The following is a 24,399-nucleotide window of genomic DNA, read 5'->3' as shown; positions in this document are numbered from 1 at the left end:
TGTTCAAACGGTGACCTTGAATCACGTGAATTCTTTTACTTGTTCTTTCTATACAGACACTCTCCTCTGATCTCAACTAAATCCGGAGATTCCTGTGCAAGAGGGCAGATAGAATCTTAACTCATTTCCACTCATGGAACATGTGCCAACTCTATCTCCATTGGATGCCAAGGAAAACCCCGAGTTCCCAGGACCTCTCAGGATGTTTCATGCCCCAGTGCAGCTCTGCTACTGTCCTGTGGAAGCAGCTTCATTAAAGGTAAAAGCAGATGATCATTCATCTGGTTTTTAAGTAGGAGACATGAAGGCTGTCTTGAGGTTTGAGCCATTCAGTGTGCTCTGAAAATAGCCAGGTTCTGTGGCGCCAGCCACCGCTCTCACAGAATCAAAGAAACTCCATGTGACACAGCAATATCTCCTCACTAAGTGGAAGAGAGGAGCCGTTGCAAAATCCCCCAACCTTTAGGAAACGTTTAGCTAATTAGGCACAGATTAGTTAGATGCCGGCCTAGCCAAGTGGATGTCTTTCCCCATTTCAGAAATACCCATCCTAGAGACTCGTGGATTTAGGCCAGCTTTACCAGTAAACACCAATATAAGCCTGTCTGTTCTATTTCAGCTTTGAGTAGGGCACCTGGATTAAAAAAAAAAAACTAGTAATTTTGACACCTAGCAACTACCTTAATGTATGCCTGGGGCACCCTCCTCCCATATCATTTAGTAGCTTCCTATTTTAACTAATTACTATTTTCATGGGGGTGCTAAACTCAGTTGTTTCTATGCTACTGTAGGACTACTAGTGCTTTTAGAGTTCTCTAAACTCGGGACCATTTAAACTCAGCACCGTGGGGCAAGACCCTGGTTGCCTTCCTTTGGTTCTAGCTCTGGCCTGGATGATGTGGGAAAATCAGGTTTCTCTGCTAGTACTCTGTGGTCAGTCATGCAATGATAAATTGTGGGCTAGTCTACAAAGTTGTGACATTCCCCAAGCGGGAGGGAAGAAAGCACTCCAAAGGAGATAGAATATAAGTTCCATGAGGAAGAGTTTATTATTTTTGTCTTGGCCTCCCCAACTAAAAGAAGAGGCTAAAATGACCCAATAATATTGGAAGCAAAGACTTAGGGGGGATTATTGGTTCTTTTGAGCACTCAATAAGAATTATTTTAGCTTCTCTTCACAACTATCTCTAAGGCTGAGTAGAAAAAATTTTGCAAAAGAAGGATGATTGGAAATGTCTTGGACCTAGACTTTAAAATAATAATTCAAAATTTGGCAAAGCTGGGAAATAACCAAACTTTGAAGCAAACTGGTTTATTGATTTTTAAATTATTACTTGGTATTGAGGTAGAATGAAAATGTTGGTTTAGGCAACCCACACAACACTGCTGTGGAATATTAATACCATTTTAAAAATAAAGTTTTTGAGGAATAGAATAGAACATGAGTTGCTGAAGGTCACACAGAAAACAAAATGCAAAGCTAGATATGAATTCAAGCAGTTTTATCTAGGAGTAACTAGGTACAAGGGAAGGGATTAGAGGAGAGATTTTGAAGCCAGAAATGGGAAAGAACTGAGTAGTAGGCCAGGGACAGAATGGGAGAGAATTCCCCAGGGATACAGGAATATCTCAGAATCTCACTTTTGAGGAAATCCAGTCATCACTTTGATTATACCACAGTTAGCTTTCCTGTGAGCCAGAGAAAGGGAAACCCATCCCTCAAGTATTTTGATCTATATTCTGCCTCCCTCCCCCAATCCAGTTCCTTTATTACACAGATATTGGGGAAGAGGAGTGTCAATGATATCTCTTGACTCTGGGATGAGATATTAGAAGAATATGTAACATGCAAGATAGCAGGTGGAACTTGGCCCTGAGGGGTATTCTTTGAGCCTTGTCAAGGGAGTGGGAGCAGTTGCTGTGGATGAGTATTATAGGGTGGTATGGGGCTGATGGGTCTTGAGAGGATGGGTCCCCTCAGTTTAGGCTCCATATACTTAGTCCTCTTAACTTTCCCTCCATATATGCCAGCCTTCTTTGAAATCTCTTCTACCCATCCCTCCCATCATAATCTTCCCTCTGTTCCTAAGGTATAAGGCCAATTTGCTGATAGCAGTTGAAGCTATTCTGGAAACACTCCCCTCCCTTGGATTTAGATTTTAGGAATTGGGATCTTGAAAGACCTGGTTTTTGTAGCCAAAGCTTGTTTCTGCAATGGGTTGCTAGGAGCTATGGCAAAGGATGCTATAATAATAATAGGTTTCATACATTAGATGGCTTCCTTTACTAGGCAGTTCACTTTCAAAGGCCATTCCAATAAGGTAAATGAAGGTATAAACTTTGGAGAAGAATCTTTGGGGAAGTTACCTATGATGCAGATGTGATTAACTATTATAACTTAGATTTGCAGAATCTTTGCCTCCTAAAAGGTTTGCTATGAGGCTTATGTAATTGGGAGTGTTTTTAGATGATTGGAGGAAATAGACTTAAGGGCATTTGGAGCAAAATAAGTTAAGGCCAAACAGTAGAAAGCCCTGCTTGTTTTAGACAAGTGATTGGAGAAACAGAAAGGCAATAGCTGAATTGTCAGTAACTAGCTGCAAAGAGAGGAAATGATAACCCTACTAAACTTCAGCACCTGGGACAAGGCCTTGTTTCAGGTCTGAGTTCAAATCAAACCTCAGCCATTACAGCACACTGGAATCCTCAGAAATGGGCCTTTTTCTTTTCTTCCTCTATGCCATTTCTTTGGTAACATGTATCTATCACTTTTTTTCATCAACTTTTTTCTATGAAATGAGGAAAGGGAATCACAAAGAGGCAAAAGGATGGGCCTAAAACAGTGGTAAACCAAAAGTTCCCCACATTCAATGAAGGATCCTCTAACCTGCAGTTGTTAGCCTTTTTGGCTTCAGGGTCACTTCCTTTAGTTACATTCTTTAAAAATTGTGGAGAATCTCAGAGAGCTTGTGCTTATAATGGCTATACCAATGGATATATATACCAATGGATATTTACCATATTAGAAATTAAAATGTCTTAATATTTTTAGTAAAATGGTTTTAACCTCTCAGACTACCTGGAAGAATCTTGTGGACCTCTACAGGTCCCTGGATCATATTCTAAGACCTGCTGCTTTTAAAGCATTCCATTTCTTGCAGAAGTTGAGCGATGTGATAACATCATCAAGAACACTTATTGAATGCCCTCTATGGCCAGGGCACTGTGTTAGATGCTAGGAATACAAATATATTTAACAATAGATCACATCATTAATGGACAGATAGATAGTGCAGTGGATAGAACACCAGGCCTGGAGTCAAGAAGATCTGAGTTCAAATCTGGACTTAGACACTTACTAGCTCCGTGACACTGGGCAAGTCATTTAACCCTGTTTGCCTCAGTTTCCTCAACTATAAAATGAGCTGCAGAAGGAAATGGCAAACCATTCTAGTATCTTTGCCAAGAAAGCACCAAACAGGGTCATGAAGAGTCAGATACAACTGAACAACAACACTAACAACACACCTGTAGACCAACTTCATAATCTATAAAATGTTTTACCTATAACACTGAAGGTAAATAGTAGGACAAGTATTATCATTCCCATGTAAGAAACTGAAGCTATAGCAACCTAAATTACAAGAGACAGAACTGATTCCAAGTCTAGGGCCATTTATGGTAGACTGCTATGTTGTGGGTCCCTGGTCTAAAGGTGCTCATGACCCACTTGGGGAGAGAGGATGATTATATAGAGAAATTAATAATAGCACGATGTGGTGTATGCTAAGTGGAATGAATATAATATGAGCTAAATGATTTATCCACAATATATGTAACTCACAAAAAAGGAGAAGAATTCTGTTTTGTTCAAAGTGGATTAAATAGGCCTGTGTTGTTATTTCATCAATCGGCCCCAGCTGTAGCCCAATTTTAGCACCTGTTTGGATCCATTGTTGTGCTCATCAGACACCACATCCTGCACTGTGTCTATGAGCTATTTTTAGAGGGGCCTCCCAAGGAGCCCTTTCTTGGTTGCTATTTTGGGGAAAGTGAAAAGTCAATCAGGGCTGCAAATCTTTAAAGATGTGGTCAACTGAGGTTGTGCTCAGGAACGTGGATGTCCATTAACTCTTTGTTTCATCTCAGAGTCCTTTCCCAAGCACCCCTCCCGCCAGCAAAGTGAATGTGCTCCTATTTCTGATGCCAATCTTCTACTCAGCTTTTCGTTCAATTAAGTTACTATTTCTCAGAGCACACTCAAATCTCAGTAGGCCCCCTAAAATCATTTCCCTGCCAGGAATTCTTTAGAGATGGCAAAGGTAAATTAAGGAGAAAGGTTCTAGGGGAAGATATCTAGACAGTAACACTGTCTGAATTGACTCCCTGCTGGCCAGTTTTGAGTACACAGAAATAATACTTCAAGATCTCACCTGCACTTCCACCTTAATAAGGATAGAGGTGTGCCTTGAGCACATACTAGATGTGTGATCCAGGGCAAGTAATTTATACTCATAGAACATGAGCAAAGAGACAGAGGCCACCATGTGCTCATTGCTGCATTTCTGAGACCACCTAGGTCTTAAAGGCTGTTTAAAATAGTCATGCTGCCTCTTAGCTACAAAGGAAAAAGAGATTGACAGAGGAGTGGGCTGCCCTTTTTGTTTACTTACTGAATTCTATCTCAGGAGCCCCTAAGTCATTAATTCCCCTAACTCTGAAACCAATTAAAAGACATTTCATTATTACATAATATGAACCCTTCAATGATACATCGCCAGAATCTAGCTCTCCTTAGGTTTCTACTTGGCCAATTGGACTGGAACCAGGCTGGAAAATCTGTATATGCTCCAACAACTATCCCTTATAGGCCAGTTCACCTTCATTACATAAGTACAAATATATTTGTAGGGTATGTGATTTTAGAATGCAATTCTATTTTTTAAAAGAAGTTTGTAGATTTTTTTTTTCAGTTAATCAGCAAGTATTTATTAAGTGCTTACTATGTGCTAGGCATACAAAGACAAATATTAAAGTCGTTGTCCCCAAGATGCTTATGTACTCGATCGGGGGAAATGACATAAACACATAAATGTATGAATATGTTTGCAAGGTATGTACTTTTGGAGATTACATATGATCAGAGTTTAAAGAGACCTGAGAGCTCATTTAGTCCAACTCCTTCATTTAATATAGATCAAGAAACTAAGGCTAAGGGAGTTTAAGTGTAGTTAGTAATGGCAGAATGAAAATATGGCTCACAGTCTGTTGACCTCCTCCTCAATATCTTCCAATCTCCCTTATCTTCCAATCTCCCTCTTTAGAGTTAGCTGCCACTAGTTTGTTTGACCCTATCAGGGCAGATTCTCCAAGATGCATGGGGGAAAGCACATATCTTTATTTTCATTAATTGAAATTGAAATTTAACATTTCCTTCAATTATTGAAAACATATGATTCTGAGAAGGGATCTATCAACTTCATCATACTGCCAAAGAGGTCCATGACACAGATTAAGTAGAGCCAAGAGTCAGAGCTGCAATGATTTAATTTGCAAATCGTGGGCATGTCTCAGTGTAATAATATGCTTTTTTTAAAACACCAATGCAAGTAGTAAACTTCTGTTTGAGGAATATCTGGGTCAGAGGATCTAGCATATTAATTAAAAAAATTTCCATCCTTGACTAGCCTGACTAGAGACTTCACCACAAGCTCCTTGGGAACAATCTAACATGTACTCAGGAGCAATCCTAGATCAGACAAGTCATTTATTGCTGAGACAGAAGGATATGGGACTTTTTGTCTCTCTTTTTGCTGGCTCCTTCCAAAATCAGAGATGTAGTTATTTTAGATGTTCCAGTTAAGTCAGCAGGCTCATGTCATTGTTCTGATTACGCCTTCTCTGAAATCACATATGAAAGAGTAAATGTCTGATTAGAAACTTAGTTCCTCTAACTGGTCCTGGAGACTGAGTTTGGCTGCTCTTCAATTTGCAAATTTTGCTCTGATCTTGGAAGCAAAATCAATAAAAAACTGACTTGATGGGCAAGATTCTAGTGTAGAAAAATGTATAGAAAATTTCTTTTGTAGTCTTTTTTTGGCTAATAAGGAAATATGGAATAAACTGAGTACATGAGGATGTGTGTGGCAATACTCCCCCCAACCTTAGCAGATGGACTTGTGGTGCAATAGTGACATGAGGTCATAAATTCTGTGCAGAAGGTCTTTTCATGGTGAAGGTAGGAGAATAGCAGAAATGGGAAGACTCTGTGTTCTGTGGCCTATCACTTTTCATGACAAAGAAGTTTCCCTTTCTACCATCAGAGAAGAAATGGGTGACACCCATGCAGGAACAGAGCTAAGAGATTATCAGTAACCACCTATCCTTAGATCTGAGCATCATAACAAAGTGGATCTTGACCTGGAAGTGATCTGAAAGAGCATCTCCAGGGATTCTTAAACAGGAGTTTGTAAACTTTAAAAAAATGGTCTTGATAACTTTATTTCAACATAATTGATTTCCTTTGTAATACTATGTATTTTATTTCGTGCATTTAATTAAGACCATTCTTCTGAGAGGAATTTTGTATACCCCACCACACTGCCAAAAGGACCTATGACACAAAAACATTTAGGAATCTCTAATCTGACTCAACTTCCTCTTTTTTACAGACAAGGAAATTGAAGCCCATGCAGGTTTCTAATAGAGAAGAAAGGACTGATACAGTGGCTTCTAGTAGTGGATAATATCCATTATATGAGAGTTTTTTGACATGATTTATATCCTTATCTAAGTTAGATTCATTCTGAATTATTTTAATTTCTCTTTTATTAATGGGGAAAATTGAGCCCCAAGTGTGGTAAGCAAATTTTGTCCAAGGTCATAGTTGAAGGCTAAGACAAGAGTAGTCCATTCTGAAATTTTCTTGCTTTATTCAAGGCTTAAGAAAAGATGAACCATACCTGATGAAAGCCTTTTGGTCATAAAAAAAAAGATTTGGATACTGAGTCTTCAGGCATTTACTTCCTACTTTGTAATGCAAAAGTTTTGGGAATGTGCAGATGAAAGGCATTGAAGTAATGATTTCAGATCTCTGGACTATGGGTATGTCAGGTCCACAATCTTGTATTCATGATTATGTCCAGTTCCTTAAACATATGTTTCACAGACAAAGAAATTTTGGGACTTTGGGTTCAAAATCCAGCCTCAGACACTTACTAGCTATATGACCTGGGGCAAGTCACTTAACCCTGTTGCTTCAGTTCCTCATCTGTAAAGTGACCTGGAAAAGAAAATGGCAAACCACTCCATCATCTTTTCCAAGAAAACCCCAAATGGGGTCCTGAAGAGTTGGACAAGATTGAAAAATAACTAAATAACAATAATACCCTAACAATTGGTCTGGAATGCACCACTCTAGGTCTCCACAAAGACACCATTCTCATGCAGATGGCACTGGTCTTGGGCATGGGAAGGTTGTTTTGGGTTCTGTCTGTTAGCAAACACCTTGTGAAGACTCCAGGCTCATCAGCCTGTGCTTTTAGGTTAATGTGGGCTGGTTATATTTGCTTGTTGACTCCTTTGTTATCCATCTGGAGTTGGGGCAGGGAAGGGAAAAATTTTGACATCAAAGCAGTAGGAAAATTAAGAGAAAAATGGCATATTGAAACCTCTTTTCAGCAATGGACTCCAAAGCAATAATGATAAAGACCAGGAAGAGGAGGACAGTGAAAGGCATTTCCTAACTCAGTTTTCTGGAGTGTTGGAAAGGAAGTGAGGTGAGTCAGTGGAGGGCCGTGGTTTCCTCTGTTAGCGAGGAGCAGAGCTGTTTTATGTGTGTGGCTTTGCTACAGTGCTAAGATGAAGAATCTCCCACAGTTGATCAATTAACTCGGCCTCAGAGAGATGACAGTCCTAAGAAGGAATTGACAAATAGTAGCTGAGCAGCTGGAAATTATTTAGCATATTTTTGATTTGTTCCAGATACCCAATGCCCCCTAAACACAGCTTCTGATAGCAAGGGGCTGAAGACTGTTTTGCCAGAAAAATAATGTCAAAGAACTGCTAATACCACATTCTGGTTCTAACTCCACAAATAGTTTCCCAGCTCCCCTTGGTTGTGGACAGGCCTTCTAGTGCTTTTAGGTAATTTCCAGTAACAATAATAACGATAATATACTGTTCATATATACTCATTTATTAACTCACAACCCATTATCAGTAGAATATGCTTTGAGTAGTTTAACCTAACAATAGAGATTTTTTTTTTCAGAGACCAATCTACATTATGTTTAAGATCACACATGGCTAATGTCAAGGTCCTGCAACCTTTGACTGGAAACATGTCCTGATGGCTGACCCTAACATATCCCAAGGAGAGAGAATAACTCGTAAGATTCTATCAAGGTCACGTCTTTTACTGATCTTGTGATATTGACTCATTATATTGAATCTCTTTATTTTTTTTCTGCTCTATATATCAGACAACTTGGCAGCACCATCAGGCATGGAAGGCAGGGGAAACAGCCTCAGATACAAAGGTAAGGAAGATTAAGGAAAATTGACATCCTTCAACTATTCTGCTTCTCCATCCTGAAGTCCCACATGGCAACCACTCCTCCCCTTCATCAGACTGTCTTACTCTACATAGACAGTATACTGCTGATCATGGTCACAAACAGTGACAGTGTTTACTACTCTGTATTTCCTTGATTTGATGTGGAAGCCTAAGCATGGGAGGGAAACTGGTGCCCTTCTGAGAATCATTGTTTATAACTGCTGTCTGTTCACCCCCATAGCTCGGTTGCCCTACCTTGCTAGCTATGCCAGCAGAGAGCTGAGATGAGGGCTGGGAACTGAAGGTAGGATTATGAAAGACAGCCAGGATGACTGATCTACACAGGCAACAACTGTAGGGTTTTGATTTCATCATAAGATCATAGATTTCAATATGGAAAGGTCTTTAGAGATCACAGATTCTAACCTCCTCATTCAATGACTGGCCTGAAGTCACCTAGGTAATAAGCAACCTAGCCTGGCTTTGAACCCAGGCGTGACTCTGAATCCTTCACTCTACTACACTAGGCTCTGCCTGTCTGTTCACTGTATTAACTGGCACTTTTCTCCTCTAAAAATTATGCTTGCTTGTATTCTAATGAGAAAAAGTCTAAATCAATGGGTAATTTTGACATTGTTGGAAAGATTTAAATTAAATTAGTTGGTGATTGAGATAAAATGGGGTTACTTCAATGCTTATGAGTTAACTACACAAGGCTAGGTAAAAGGAAACCTGAACTAATATAAAATGTACAATGTACAATGCATAATCATGTTATAAAACTTGGACTGACTACTGATTGGTTCCTGTTCATTGCCAAAAGGAACTGCTGGTGGCTGTGATGGGGAACTTTCAAAAAAGGGCAAGGGCAGGAGAGTTTACGACTCTATTGCTTTCAACTGGAGCTGGAAGTGTGTCTGCCATGATGCTTCCTTGAATGGGTTCTTAATATGGAGCATCATTGCTTGAAAAACTGCACTCTTGTCTATGTGTTGCTCACCTGACCCTCTGAATGGAATGCTTCCTCCCCCATTCTTTCCTCCACCCAACATCCATCCAGACACATGACTTGGTTTTGTATTAATTACTTCTGAACTTAAGGTCCTATTGCAGCCTGCTCCCTGGATCTGATATCTTGTGGATTTCTGGCATTGGTTTTTGGACTGCCTGATGGGTTGTGTGTTAGGTCCCTAGAATAGAGCATTGTGCTTGGACAATGTCAGCTCAACCCCTATGGGGTTGTTGACTCTTTCTCACCTGCTAATCTCTGGATAATATTTAACATAACCTGGCCTCCTTCCCACCTTTGTAGGGACTTTGGGCCTGAGGGACAGGGGAATTCATTCAATTACCATTTGTTAAGCTTCTACTATGTTCCAAAGCATTATGACCCTGGGGGACATACAAATATTAAATAGGACATGTTTCCTGACTTCAAGATACTTATAATCTAGTAAATTTGACTTGTTGAGACATGGTCACTTCATACTAGATTTTTGTGGGCTTTGCCTTAAAGTTAAGAAATAAAGTATACTTGTAGATTAGCAAAATTTGTTAAGTTTGCCTGTATGCATCACATAACTACTGCTGACCTTTTGGGTTAACCAGTTGCCAAAAGTGAGGAGGATGGCCGTGGGATAGTGAAGAAAGCACTGGAATTAAAGTCACAAAGACTTCCCTATCCTGCCTCTGTCAGTGACCAGCTGTCTGACCTTGGACACATTACTTAACCTCTCTGGGCCTCAACTTCCTCTCCATAAAATAGAACTAATACCTGTTGTAACTATCTCACAGGGTTATTGTGAGATGAAATGAAGTAGTATATGTAAAATGCTTTGCGAACTTTAAAGTGACATAAATTCTAATTATTATTATTCATCTGTGAGTGTCTAAGAGTTAGATTTAGCTAACAGATCTGAAGGGTCAAGGCTTCACCTCTAAGTTTTTGTGGGACTGAAATTAAATGTCCTCTTCCTGTCTTTAGAACAAAACTTCTCAGATATAGGTTTCATTAACCTAATACCACCACCACTCACTCTTTTTTCTTTTTTCTTTTCTTTCTTTCTTTCTTTCTTTCTTTCTTTCTTTCTTTCTTTCTTTCTTTCTTTCTTTCTTTCTTTCTTTCTTTCTTTCTTTCTATCCCTTCCTTCCTTCCTTCCTTCCTCCCTCCCTCCCTTCCTTCCTTCCTTCCTCCACCCTTTACATAACTCGCATCCTCCTTACTTGAAGTCTCTGAATTGAAGAGCAGGCTGGGATGCTCAGACACAGGATCCTATCATAATGCCACTTGATTGTAGCACCCAGACCTAATGGTTCATCTCTTCTTCCCTAATGGAATTAAGTCTACGAATCAGATCTCTAACAACTGAGGATATGAATTCATTCTCCAAGAGAGTCATCTCTTCCTTAGGTTTTCTTTAATTGATGAGTAATTGTGGGATTAACTTTCAATAAAAAACATATGATGATGTTGCACCCAGAAACACATAAGAAGTCATTATGAAGATAATCAGTGCTGAAAGAAAGCACATTTGGTGCCCCTCAGAAACATTCAGTTCTTAGGACAGGACGCTGTTAAGAACATGATATTCCATTTGAAACTGCAAGAAGAATGGAGATAAACAGCAGATAAGTGTTCCAGTTGGGACTTAAGGCAGAAGTTTGATACTAATGATGCATAAACGACTTGCATAAAATTATATTGAACAAAATCTCAAATGAAAATGAGCAAACTCATGACACTGCATTAGATAAATTTTCAAACTTTTGTGTACATCTTAAGCAAGGCTGGGTTTATATTTTTGCATTACAATTCTTTAATGGATCTGAGCTCTCACTGTTAATAATGAAGTCCTTCAGATGCTCCTGTTTTCAGATGACGTTGTTTCAAGTACACAATGCTATGAGATCCATATAAAGAGAGATGTCCAGCAGTCTACATAGGAAGAAAACAAATGGATTGAAAATGCCTATTGTCCAGAGGATGCAATGTAGTTGGATGGGTCACCCATTGAGTTAATACATATGTACATGTATATTAGATTTTTGTAATTGAAAATATAAGAGAAATCATAACGCAAAAGAAAAAACCTAGAGATGGAAGGGACCAGAGAGCTCATCTAATCCCAATCTCTCTTTTTTTATGGTGGAGGAAAATGATTTTCCAAAGGAAGAAGAAACTTATCCATGAACACCTAGTTAGTAGAAGAGCTAAGGTCCCAAAACCACAGACCATTAGAACTGGAAGGAATTCAAAAATCATTGAATCCCAAATTTTGTGGATAAGAGTTCTGAGAGACAAATGAGTAGCGAAATATATATGTATATATTATATATGTGTGTGTGTGTGTGTGTGTGTATCTATCTATCTATCTATCTATCTATATATTCTGTAGGATTTTTTTTCATCTTAAGACTCTATCTGAAATTATTATCTACCAGTCAGGGTCAGTCCATCATAAGGTGGGACAGGGGCAAGATTGAGGAAAGAGAAACAATCAGACATTTGCTAGGGCCCTACATGAAGGGATCTGAATGACTGGTATTTTTTTTAGGATAGGACAGTGGTGACCTGCTTTCTCTGGAAATTCTGCCTATTGTCCTAACATTGTGGAATTGTGCTTGGCCTTCTTTGAAGTTGTCACCTAACCCTTCTGTCACCTAACCTTTTGGTAGATTTTATGGGATTTTTTTCTTCTTCTGTTGCCAGAGAGCCAGGAGGAAGGCAGTGAAGCAGTTCAGTTGCTCATTAGCACATCTTTTAAGCAAAGTTTATATAAGCACTGCAATGTAAGTCTGGACCCTTTAGCATTATTTAGTTGTCTGGTCAGCCTACATCTTTTCTTTCCCCTTTCCCATTCCTCTTTCCATTAAGATTATTCATAGCAAGAATGGTACCTTCATTGGTTTGTATTGGTCTATGGTGTCATAGTGAATGATTCATTAGACTATGAGAAGGGATAGCGAAATACTGGGCAGCTAGGGTTTACCACAGTGCATAGAGCTCTGGGCCTGGAGTCAGGAAGACTCATCTTCATGAGTTCAAATCTGGCCTCAGACACTAACTATATGTGTGACGTTGGGCAAGTCACTTAACCCTATTTGCCTCAGTTTCCTCGTCTGTAAAATAAGCTACAGAATGAAAAGGCAAACCACTCTAGCATCTTTTTCCAAGAAAACTCCAAATGAGGTCATGAAGAGTCGAAAAGATTGAAGTGACCTAACAAAAGCACTTTATCTCATTTGATTCTCACAACAACTCTGTAAAGTAGGTCCTATTTTTATAACCATTTTACTGATGAGGAAACTGGGGCTAAAAAAAGTTAAGGGGCTTGCCTAAGGTCATACAGCTGTTAAGTGTCTGAGGCAGGATTTGAATTTAGATCTCCCTGACTTCTAGTCCAAAACTATCTGCTATGCCACCTACCTTTGTGAACTTAATAGCACTATATACATGACAAATCCAAATTTAAGACAAATTGGAGAGAAGCATGAGTAATAGCTTTTACTTTTCCAAGTTATTCCATCTCAGAGATCTGGGATTTGGCTGCACAGAATTGTAATGCCTTACACTTGTTCGCATAGCACATGAAATCAGTGAAGTCTAGATCACTGATTTAAATACGACTGGAAGTCTGGGGAGCTGGTAAATTTGCCTTGGAATTAGGCTAGGATAGCTATCTAAACCCAAACCAAGAGGCACCACCTGCTGTGTGGATAGGAATATAAGTCCATTGATAGAATGTTCAACAGCCTTTTGGATTGAATGGAACTCATTGGAATCTATCAACATCCAAATTGAATGATTCTGTTTTTTAGCTCTTATCTCCCTATTCACCCTTGTGCTCCCAAGTTTTGATGGATTTCTCCAGAAGCAGGTCTCCAGCAGGTTCAGCGGCTCTTTCATGGAGGGTTTACAGTCAGAGATGAGTTGCAAAAGATGAGAAGGCATGGGAGAGTTATGACCTGCAGGCAATAGAAAAGAGATTATTTTCTTCCTTCTTACCTTCATTGTTTTATAGTTACTCCTTACCTTGTATTCTGTGACCCACCTACACTGGCCTTCTATTGGTTGGATTCTCTGCTTCAAGGCTGATATTGTAATACAATCAATAGAAGTGGCGAAGATTTAAGATAGATCCTTACAATGTTTGTTTTCAGTATACCAATTGGATGGTCTTTGGGAAAAGACCTGGGGAACGATCCTTTGGAGAACTGCACAAGTATAGACATTAGAAGGAGAAAAAAAATTACCTCCTTGCAGGTTCATTAGCCACAAGCTGTTGGCTTGAAAAGCATCTATGTTCAAGTCATTCTCTTTCAATCATCCCACTTCTAGGGAAATAATGGTTCATTCAATTTTATTATTTTTTTTGGGGGGGTAGGTTTGTGTATGAGGGATAAACTTTTGCAAAGAGGCAAAGTTTACAAGAAGGAAGTATTTTCTTTCCAATCCCAAAGGGTAGAAACAGTGGCACTTGAGCTCACCTCTAATTACAGCCACTATGACAGTTCCTATGTTGTAGCAATAAAACTAACCATCAACCTTACATAATCATTAAAGTTAAGCAAACAGCCCCTCACTGTATCATAATGTACAGGTAGTTGCTAATAAACCAGGAACAGCATTGGGGCATTCAAGGAACATCTTTCCTATCAAGCACAGTTTCTTAAGCAACTTTAGAGACATATTTTTATTAAGTGTATGCAAGGCAGATGATCTTAAACCTCAAGAAGAATATGCATAATAATTGTGTGCTCCTCTAATGCTCTCCAAAGACCTATTGAGAGTCCATTCTGAAAGACGATAATATATCAAAAAGTTCGGCAAACTTCTTCCTAATGAACACATGCCAATTTGAGACCAAGAATTCTGGCCTCTGAGGACAAAATAACCACTACTCTTAGTCTCTGGGTGTTTTGCTACTTTATTTCAGAGTGATTCAAAATCTAATTAAATTTCTAAACTCTAATGAAATTACGGAAGAAAAAATCATTTAGGATTATATTATACACAATTACTCATGGTTCAAAATTACAGTTACCCTCTTTCACCAGGATTGCGTCTCCTGGGAAATCCTTGTTATTTATCCACCATATAAATAGGACACTACTCCCACTATTTACAGGTTGGAAGTAAGAACTAAATTAATTAAACATATATATCGTGAGCAGCAGCAGCTAGATGGTGGGGCATTGGGTAGAGAGAAAAGGAATGTGGATGGAGACCCCATTTCTAAGATAGCTCGAGAATGGGAAATGCCTGGGGAAATGCAGACAATGGCTTCTTGCCAATTGACCGTTTTAATTGAACAGAGTTCTGGTTTTCGAAGTGTGGGTTCTGAAGGAGGTGCGATAGAGTGGCAAAAGAGCTTCAGTGAGATAAGACTAGAGACAAGGACGAATGCTGGTTGGATTTTCCTTCTTGGTTCCATTTGCTTTGCTCCATTTGCTTTATAATTGAGCAACACTGGCTTTCATGCTTTTCTTCACACATGACCCTCTATCTTCTGATTCCATATCTTTTCGCTGGTTGTCCACCATGCCAGGAATGACTCCCTCCTCGTCTCCATCTTCTGGCTTTCCCTCCTTCAAGTCTCAGCTCAAATCTTACTTTGTACAAGAAGCCTTTTCTGAACTCCATTAGGACTAGTGTCTTCTCTTTGAGACTGCCTCCATTTTACCCCTTACATATCATGTATGTACATGCTTATTTGCATGTTGTCTCCTCTCATCAGTAACATAGTCCCTTTATATGTGCTATGTTTGCATAGCACATAGTAGTCAGTGAAGTCTGGACCACTGATTTAAATATGACCAGAAGTCTAGAGAGCTAGTAAATTTGCCTTGGAATTAGGCTAGAATAACTATCTAAACCCAAACCAAGAGGTACAAACTGCTGTGTGGATAATTGATAGAGTATTCAACAGACTTTTGGATTGAATGGAATTCATTGGAATCTATCAACATCCAAATTGAATGATTCTAGTTTTTTTTTTTAGCTCATCTCTCTACTCACCCGTGTACCCCCAAATTTTGATGGGTTTCTCCAGAAGCAGGTCTCCAGCAGGCTCAGTGACTCTTCATGGAAGGTTTACAGTCAGAGGTGAGTTGCTATGAAAAATTTTAATGGAAACAGGGGTGGGAAAGAGGAAAGAAAAGGTGTCAGCTGACCAGACAGCTAGATAATGCTAAGGGGCCCAGACTTAACATGATAGTACTCACGTAAACTTTCTTTAAAGATTGGCTAGTGCACAATCAAAGTGCTTCACCACCTTCCCATTATTCTTCTTGGTTCCCATGAAAGTCCACCAACAGGTTAGGAGTCAGAAGGGTTAGATGATGACTTCAAAGAAGGCCAAGCACAATCCCATGGTGTTAGGTCAATAAGCAGAATTTTCAGAGAAAGCAGTCCACCATTGTCCTATCCCTATTCTTGAGGTCCATGTCATTGACTTTCTTTGTATGCTACGACCTTAGTGTAGTGGCTGGCAACTTGTCATGAAATACATCCCTTGCTTAATGGTGCCATTATACTTCTTATACCTGAGGAATGGACAAGTCATCTGAGGTTTGGGTTGGGATCACTGATCTAAAGGAGACAAGTCTTTCAAGTTTGTCCCCTGGGCGGGGAATTTATCAAAATGATATCTTATTATTGTTGTCATTATTAACCTGAATTTCTGGGTTTTGAGTTTTCCACAGCACTGACAGAAGGGACCAGCCTGCTCTCTAGGTATTTGCCTTATAAGGAGACAAAAGTACTACTAACAAAGTTAAACCATCTTCTAAGCATCTCCCATTTGATTTCTGTTTCTCCCTTGGTCACAGCAGGCCATGACTCAATGGGCTGGGGAGAATGTTCTGTTAATGTACATTGTTGAATTGAGGATTTTTTAAAAGACTGAATCTAAAGATTACATCAGAGAATCACAGACTCTGACAGGCCCCATCAAGCTAGAAAAACTTTGAGTCAAGTCCCTTTGATGGACTGATCTATGACTATATCTGTTATTCAAGAACCATCCTTGATGCTGCATGACCTAGTACAGGGCATTTTAGACTTAGAGTCATGAAGACTTGGGCTTAAATTCTGGCTCAGATCTTTACCAACTGTGTGACTTTTGGCAGTTGCTTCATTTCTATGTGTTTCAGTTTCCTTATCAGTAAAATGGGATAATAATAGCACCTAGCTCATAAGTTTGTTTTGAAGATCAAATGATATGATGTCAGAGAAGAATCCTATAAACCTTAGCTATTATTAGATAATTTTAGAGAAGTCCATTACCAAATTAGAGGGTGTCCCAAAGTCTTAGTGCAGACTTGCACTAAGACTTTTGGGACGCCCTGTATTTTTCAAGAGATAATGATATTTTCTCAACCATAGCAACCCATGAAGGTTATGCTGTCATACAGGTTGTGGTCTGTATTGATGGGGGATTCATACTGATGAAATCACAGATTATTAAGGATTAAAGGATGTCTGGAGCTCAGGGAACATCTCTCCTTTGGAACAAATCTGGCATGAACCAATGAACCTTTCTCTCTTGAGATAGGGAAGTGGGTACCACCATCCTCCTGGTCATCCAGGCTCATAATCTCAGTGTCATCACTCTCATTCACACCACATATCCAGTCTGTGGTCAGATCTTGTCAAATCTTTCCTTTTCACCACTTGTACACCTGCTGTCTTAGTTTAGCTGAAATAGCTTTTTGGTTAGAATCTCTGCCTAAAGTCTCTATCCACTCTGATCTATCCTCCACTCAGCTACCACAGTGATTTTCCCAAAGTGTAGATCTCACTGTATTACCCTCACAAAAGCAAACACAATCAACTCCAGTGGCTACCCACTGTCTCCAGGTTCACATATGAAGTCATCTGTTTGGAATTTAAATTTTTTTCACAACATGGCCTCTTCCTGTTCTTGCTATCTTCTTGTACTCTGTGATCCAGCTACGCTGGCTACTTTCTACTCCTCAGCCATAACTCTCCCTCTTCCATTTCCATGCTTTTGTACTAGGTGTTCTATATGCCTGGCATTCTTTTTTTTAAAGGTAATTGGGGTTAAGTGACTTGCCCAGGGTCACATAGCTAGTAAGTGTGAAGTGTTTGATCTGAGGCCAGATTTGAACTCAGGTCTTCCTGACTTCAGGGCCGGTGCTCTATCTACTGTGCCACCTAGCTGCCCCTATGCCTGGCGTTCTCTTTAAGTTTCTTGGCTTCCTTCATGACTCAACTCAAATGTCAATGTCTTCAGGAGGCTTTTCCCAGTTCCCTTAGCTGTTGGTGCTTTTCCCTCTCAGATTAAACTCCATCTAGTCTGTATATATCTTGTATGTATCTAGATACTTTCTTGTTTGTCTCTCTCATTTGAATGAGAGTTCCTTGAGGGCAGGGGCTATTTTTTTCTTGTATCTAAAGCATTTATCACCATGCCTGGCACATACTAAGTTCTTAATAAATGCTTATTGATTGACTGACTGACTCAGGAACCTACAAGTGTGAGCAGGAAGGAATGATCAGTAGCCTTTGACCCTAGCATGTGTCTCTCAGCTCAGTTAGGTACCAATGAAAATCAAGCTAAATTTGGGTTTCAGTGGGGTTTTAAGGCACAAAATAGAACAATAACCAAGTCTAGGAGAAGAGCCCAAACTAATTGTTGAATAACAATAGTAAGCTAAAAAAAAACAAAAAATGGAAGAATGAAGGTGTAGCTCTTGTGGTCTGAGGCAACAGAGTCTGATGCCAGTTCAGGACAACAGAGACAAGAGGCAATTTTACTAGCAAAGGCAGAACCAGTGATTACAGTCTGCTTAGGATATTTGCTTTTGGCAGGCCAGCCAGGATTAGAGAGTTGGCTAGGTTTGAAAAAAACAAAAAAACTTCCAGGGGTTAGACATGGGGAAGAGTTATAAGGTGCCTGATAGCCAGGGCAGATACCTTCAGAGGCTACATGAGGAAGTCTTTCCTATGAAGGAAACTGAGAGAAATGATCTTTTTTTTCCCCTCATGTCCATGATCAAAAGTGAAATGGGCAATTATTATCTTGGACAAAAGACCTCACGCTTAGGAAAATGGCCTGACCAGAAGAGGGAGAGAGGTTAAAAGGACATACCTGTGGAAATTCTGGGAGCCTATACTAAGAAGAGAGGTTTGGGAAAACAGATTATGGAGGCTGAGACACTGGACATCTCTATAAACTGAATGTACTAGCTAGAGGTTTGGGCTTGAGCTAACACTATTTCAGTCATTTTATGTGAACAGAAAGGGAAGGTAACATGTATTTATTAAGCATCTACTACATGTCAGACCCTGTGCCAAATGGTATGCAAATTTTATCTTCTTGGTTATGGAGAGATGTGACTAATCATTAGTTTGTGTGAAAAAAAAATATCTAGGGTCCCAGTGGTTTACAAGGTCCTTATGGCTTGCCAGTATGACATGAAAATCAAATAGATGTTGAGATCTCAGGCTATTTATAGACCATTATAGTACACAGAGTGAAGGAAGTGATAATCTTTTTAGACTATGTCCTGATCTGATTACATTTGCAGTTCACACTAAAAAGCAGAGTTGCGCCTCTAGAGGCTGAATGACCTAGGTCCATATCCTGCCTCTGACACATACCAGTTTAACCTTTTTGAGCTTCTGTTTCCCCAACTGGAAGATGAGGAAAATAATACCCATAGCGCCTACTTCACAGAGTTGTTGTGAGGATATGCATAAACTATTTTGTAAATTGTAAGCCTTCTATTAATGCCAATAATGTCATTATTGTGTCCTCTTCTGGATGTGATATTTTATAAGGGATATTGACAAGGTAGAGTGAGAGTAATTGGATGAGGGCAAGCAAGATGGTGAAGAGACTTTGGAATGATGTCATATGGAAATTGGTTGAATGAAAAGAAAAGATTATTTAGAAGACTTAAAGAAGGACTAGACTCTAAGAATCCCTTGAAGGAACAAAACCTTTTTTTGTCATTTGGAACACCTGGTACTTTCAGAATTTAGGGAATCATGATAATATTTTTTGAATATGTGAAAAGTTGGCTATGGAAGAAGAATGAAACTTGTTTTGCATGACCCTATAGGTGGCAATTAAGACCAGAAGCAGAGTTTAACTCGAGGCTAGGAAAAAATACTGTAAACTTCCTAATAATTAGAGCTGTCCCAAAATAGAATAGGCTGTCTTGGGTAGAGGAAGCTTGTAATGAATTTACTCTTTCGTAGAGGTATTCAAGCAGAACTAGATGAATGCTTGTCCGGCACATTAGAGATGAGATTCATGATTTGGGGCAAGGATGACCCACTGGATTACCAATGAAGTCTCTTCTAATTCTAAGAGCATGTAATTCTGTAGCCAACCCAGCAAAGGGGTATCAGGAAGGAAAAAAGAGGAAGTTAAAGAGAGAGTGAAGCTGGCTTCCCTGGAGGTGGTACAGAGGACCAGAGTGCTGAAGGAGAACTCTGAAACTTGTAAATCCTCAGTCTTGGTGGAAGCCCAGGACTTCTAGCAGGTATTTTTAAATTGTTATGGTGTCCTCCTTGCCTATAGCAAGTGAAACCTAAAAAAAAAAAAGCAAGCAAACAAAGAGGGAAGGCTCACATATTATTTTCAGGGATCAAGGGAAATTCAAAGGTTTCATTGTCAAAATGTCTCGGAAAAACAAAAATTGGCTATGTTCCCTCTTCTGACCTAAGGTGAGTAGTGGTGAAACATACAGAAAAGAGAGGTGGTGACAGTCAAGTAATTATGACAATTTCAACAACAACAATTTAAAGAACAACAACAGGCAACAGTCTGTGATAATGAGGCAAGTCCCAGGGTTTTCTGGTGGAAGAAAAAATGGCATTCCACTGGGTCATGGGGTACCACGGATGCCACAGTGTCACGTCTTTCTTTTTCCTTTACCAAGTAGTAGGGTAGAATAAATAGGAATTCATTAACAAGTCTCACATAATCAAAAGAGGTTTAATGGTGGAGACACACTTTCAGGAAGGCATTGGAGGAAGGAAAAGTTGATTGTTTGAGGCATGGAGGGCATGGGAAGAAAAAAAGTGTGAAGGACATTGTTGAGTGAATAAAAGCAAATTAAGAAATGTAATTTTGGATCTAGAGCTAGAAGAACTATCAGAAGCCATTTAGTCTAATTTTCTCATTTTATAGCTGAAGAAACAGGCTCATAGAAGTTAAGAGACTTGGTCAAAGTCCCACAGGTAGCAAACATCAAGATGGGATTTGAATCCAGGTCCTTTGACTCCAGACTTCTTTCTATTATACCATGCTTCCTCCCAAATGTGAGAAGCATAGGTAGGGAAACTAGGGAATCATGTCATATTTACTACATAGTTACCCTTTCCCCCTTTTTACAACATTCTTACTAGTAGCAAATATTGATTGAGTAAGCAGAGACTGTATAGAACTTTGCTATGCTCTGTAAGGGCTTATAGAATATGAATTATATGGCTGACAGTATCTCAGGTACGATATAAATGAATGCATGAATGAATAGATGAACATTTATTAATCACTTACTATGTACAAAGCCTGGCCCAAGTGCTGGAGGTACAAAGAGAAAAAAAAAAGATAGTTCCTTTTAGTGTAGAAAGAGCTACTATTCCCAAGGCTCTTGTGTGCAGGGTTCTAGACTATTTCCATCAGGTTCTGAGGAAGGTGATGTTCATATTGTGGTAATTAAATAAGACCCAATCAACACAAAAAATGCCACCTAAGGGAAATCTTGAGATCTGCATATATTCAGCCTAATCTGAACCATCTCCATCCCCATCTTTATTACTGAACAGTAGAAATTGATCAAAGTGATAATTCTAGGATCCTAAAAGAACCTTAAAGAGCTTCTTGGCACAAAAAAGGTAAAATTCTACTCTGTACTCTTTTTAACAGTAAGTGTATTTTATTGTATTTTCATTCCCTTAAAATTAGTCTTCTATTATTCTGGTAGTAGAAGCAGCATGGACTGGCAAAGTAGATAGAGTGTTGGACCAGGAGTCAGGAAGAACTATGGTCAAATTCTACTTTTGGTACCAACTAGTTATGTGGCTTTGGGCAATCACTTCATCTCTCTAAATCTCAGTTTCCTCATCTGTAAAATAGGGGTAATAATATCCGTCCCACTTCGTGAAATCACTATGAGACTCAAGTGATATAATATACATTTGTTTGGCAAATACTTGGCAAAGTACTTAGAAAATTTTAAAGTTCAATATCAATACTACATGTTGTTATGCAGAATCCTTCTCCTATTCTTGCCCAGTCACTGTCAAAGCAAGAGAGGCTTCAAAGACTCTCATTTAGGCTGGGTTTCCCAACCCTTTGCAACCCTGACAACTGCTTTTGGTAATAGCCCTTCTCTCCACTGGCCACCTATTGGAAATTGAAGGGGAAAATACTGGGCACCTGCAGCTGGAGAAGTCTTGCCCAAACCAGATGTGACATTAAAAAAAATAAATAGGAGTTTGAGTTGAATCACATTACATCTACAGCCTTGCAGTCAGGAAACCTGAATTTGAATAACGATTCCTCACACATGACATTCCAGCTGCCATCTCAGTATCTCTGCACTGGAAGTCCTGTATGCCTGGAATACACTCTCTCCTTACTTCCATTGTAATATGGTCTTTTAAAATGTAGCTCAAGTGCCATTGGGGTGGCTAGGTGGTGCCATAGTGCATAGAGTGCCAGAGCTAGAGTCAGGAAGACTCATCTTCACGAGTTCAAATCTGGCCTCAGATACTTATTAGATGTGTGACCCTAGGCAAGTCACTTAACCCAGCTTACCTCAGTTTCCTCCTCTGCAAAATGAGCTGGAGGAAGAAATGGCAAACCATTCTAGTATCTTTGCCAAGAAAACTTCAAATGGGATCATGAAGAGTTGGACATAACTAAAATGACTCAACAGTAACAACAACAAAACAAATACCATCATCTTCTGCATGAAACCTTTCCTGATCTTCTTCCCTGCTAGTGACCTCCCAATCAACTCTTATATTTAATTACTAAAATATATATATATATATACACACATAATATACATATGTATGTATACACATCTATACATGTTTCTATTTATTAATTTTATAGTTATACTTTATATATAATAAATATATAGCATAATATATAAATATAATATATACTTGTCTCAATCATTAGAATACAAGCTCTCTGTGAGTAAGAACTGTTTCCTTCTTTATTTTTGTATCCTCAGTCCTACCACAGTGCCTGCTATATAGTAGGCACTTAAGTACTTAGGTACTTAAGTGACCTAACACTTAGTGACTGATTGACACTAGCTACATGACCCTGGATAAATTCTTTAGCTTCTCTGAACCTCAGTTTTCCCATCTGTAAGATGAGATCATAATACTTTCCGTGTTAACTTGACAGTATTGTGAGGATTCTACTTTGTAGACCAAAAAAAAAGTGCTACGTAAAAGTAAGTCAATAAACATTTACTAAGTGCCTACTATGTGTCAGGCTGTGTTAAGTACTGAGTGTTCTGAGTGTCCACATATAGTGAAGAAAGGAAAGGCAGCTAGCCACAAGAGAAATTAATTCAAAATGATCTTGATATAATTAAACTTTGGAGTTGGTAGCTCCATTTAAGATGAAGTATGCCTAAGTTTGAGGAGGACCATTGACAAACTGAATCAATCAGAGTGGGGTGACTAGGATGGGGGGGTGTTGAAGAGTTAGATGAGAACCAATGAAAAGAACTGGAGATATTTAGCCTGAAGAAGAAAGGATTTGGTGGGGGGTTAGTGGTGGGGAGGGTTTGCTTACTGTCTTGGGCCAGGTATAGACTGGCTTCAAATTCAAGTTCACCATATGGAAAGAATGAATCAACAAGGCAAATAATTTAGAAACAAAACAAAACAAGCAAAAAACCTTGGATTGAATAAAAACAAACTGTAAGCTTCTGGTGTTTGCAGAACAGGACACACCTACCCCAAAGCAAGCAACAGCCTCATGGGAATAAACAGTTCATCAAATCTGAAGAGATACTCTCTTCTTGATACTGATTTATATAAGCAGAGGACTTCATGCATTCAGCTTTTCCCCATTCCAGAGGCCCATGACTAACGGCTATAAATGTCTTTTAAATCATTAACACCATGCAGCCTAATCAGTTGCTTAGGGCACGATGTCTGGGCCAGACAAATAGGGCTTAAGATTGTTATGATAGCTCTCTTCAAGAATTTGTAGAGCTAACATTTGAGAGGGAGGTTAGACTTCTGCCTGGCCTCTGATCAGTGGTACTGGCAGAATGAACAGCAAAACCAGGCAGCACAAGGAGAAATAAGCAAATGATGCTGAGAGGCTTCATATAAGACAACAATTTTCTGTTCATTAGGGCAACCAAAAATGATAATATGTTGGCTTATTATAAGGTAGTGAGTTCCCCTTCACTAGAGTACCTCAAGTGGAGGCTAGATGACCACTTGGTGGGGGCCTCATAGAGAGGATTCCATTTTAAGTATGGGTTGGAATAGATGGCCTCTGGAATTTGGAGTCCCTTCTACAGCTGAGATTCTTTAAATGGGCTGAGAACTAGCATACTGTAAGAAGTGTCCAGTGCCAGAAGCTAGAATCTGGTGAGAGTAATAAAAAAGTCTATAAAAACTGAGAGGGCTGGCTCTCTGTCAAGGGAAAAGGATATCAAGAATGTCAAGGCATGCTATAGTCCAAGAACGGTCCAGGAAAAGGCAGGGCCCTATCCCAGACCTTTCTTTAGTCATGCCTTCTCTATATGACTGTCCTATGAAAGGGGTGTTTTTTCCTTCCTTCCTTCCTTCCTTCCTTCCTTCCTTCCTTCCTTCCTTC

The 24,399-nt window shown here is 39.3% G+C and overlaps 1 long non-coding RNA gene across 1 annotated transcript in view; it reads right to left on the bottom strand.

Moving 5' to 3' along the window:
* Positions 1–12,889: 12,889 nt before the first annotated feature.
* Positions 12,890–24,399, bottom strand: part of LOC114042496 — a 29,691-nt gene continuing 18,181 nt past the window's right edge. Inside the window, exons 3-4 of the long non-coding RNA XR_003568993.1 lie at positions 15,576–15,670; positions 12,890–13,522 (exon numbers count right to left, since the gene is read on the bottom strand). This is a non-coding gene — a long non-coding RNA (uncharacterized LOC114042496). The remainder of the gene's footprint in view (positions 13,523–15,575; positions 15,671–24,399) is intronic.

This window comes from Vombatus ursinus, unplaced genomic scaffold, assembly GCF_900497805.2.
Source record: "Vombatus ursinus unplaced genomic scaffold, bare-nosed wombat genome assembly UNPS02000749.1, whole genome shotgun sequence".
Lineage (NCBI taxonomy): Eukaryota > Metazoa > Chordata > Mammalia > Diprotodontia > Vombatidae > Vombatus > Vombatus ursinus.
Note: the sequence above shows the minus strand (reverse complement) of the source record. Positions and strands in the feature narration are given on the sequence as shown.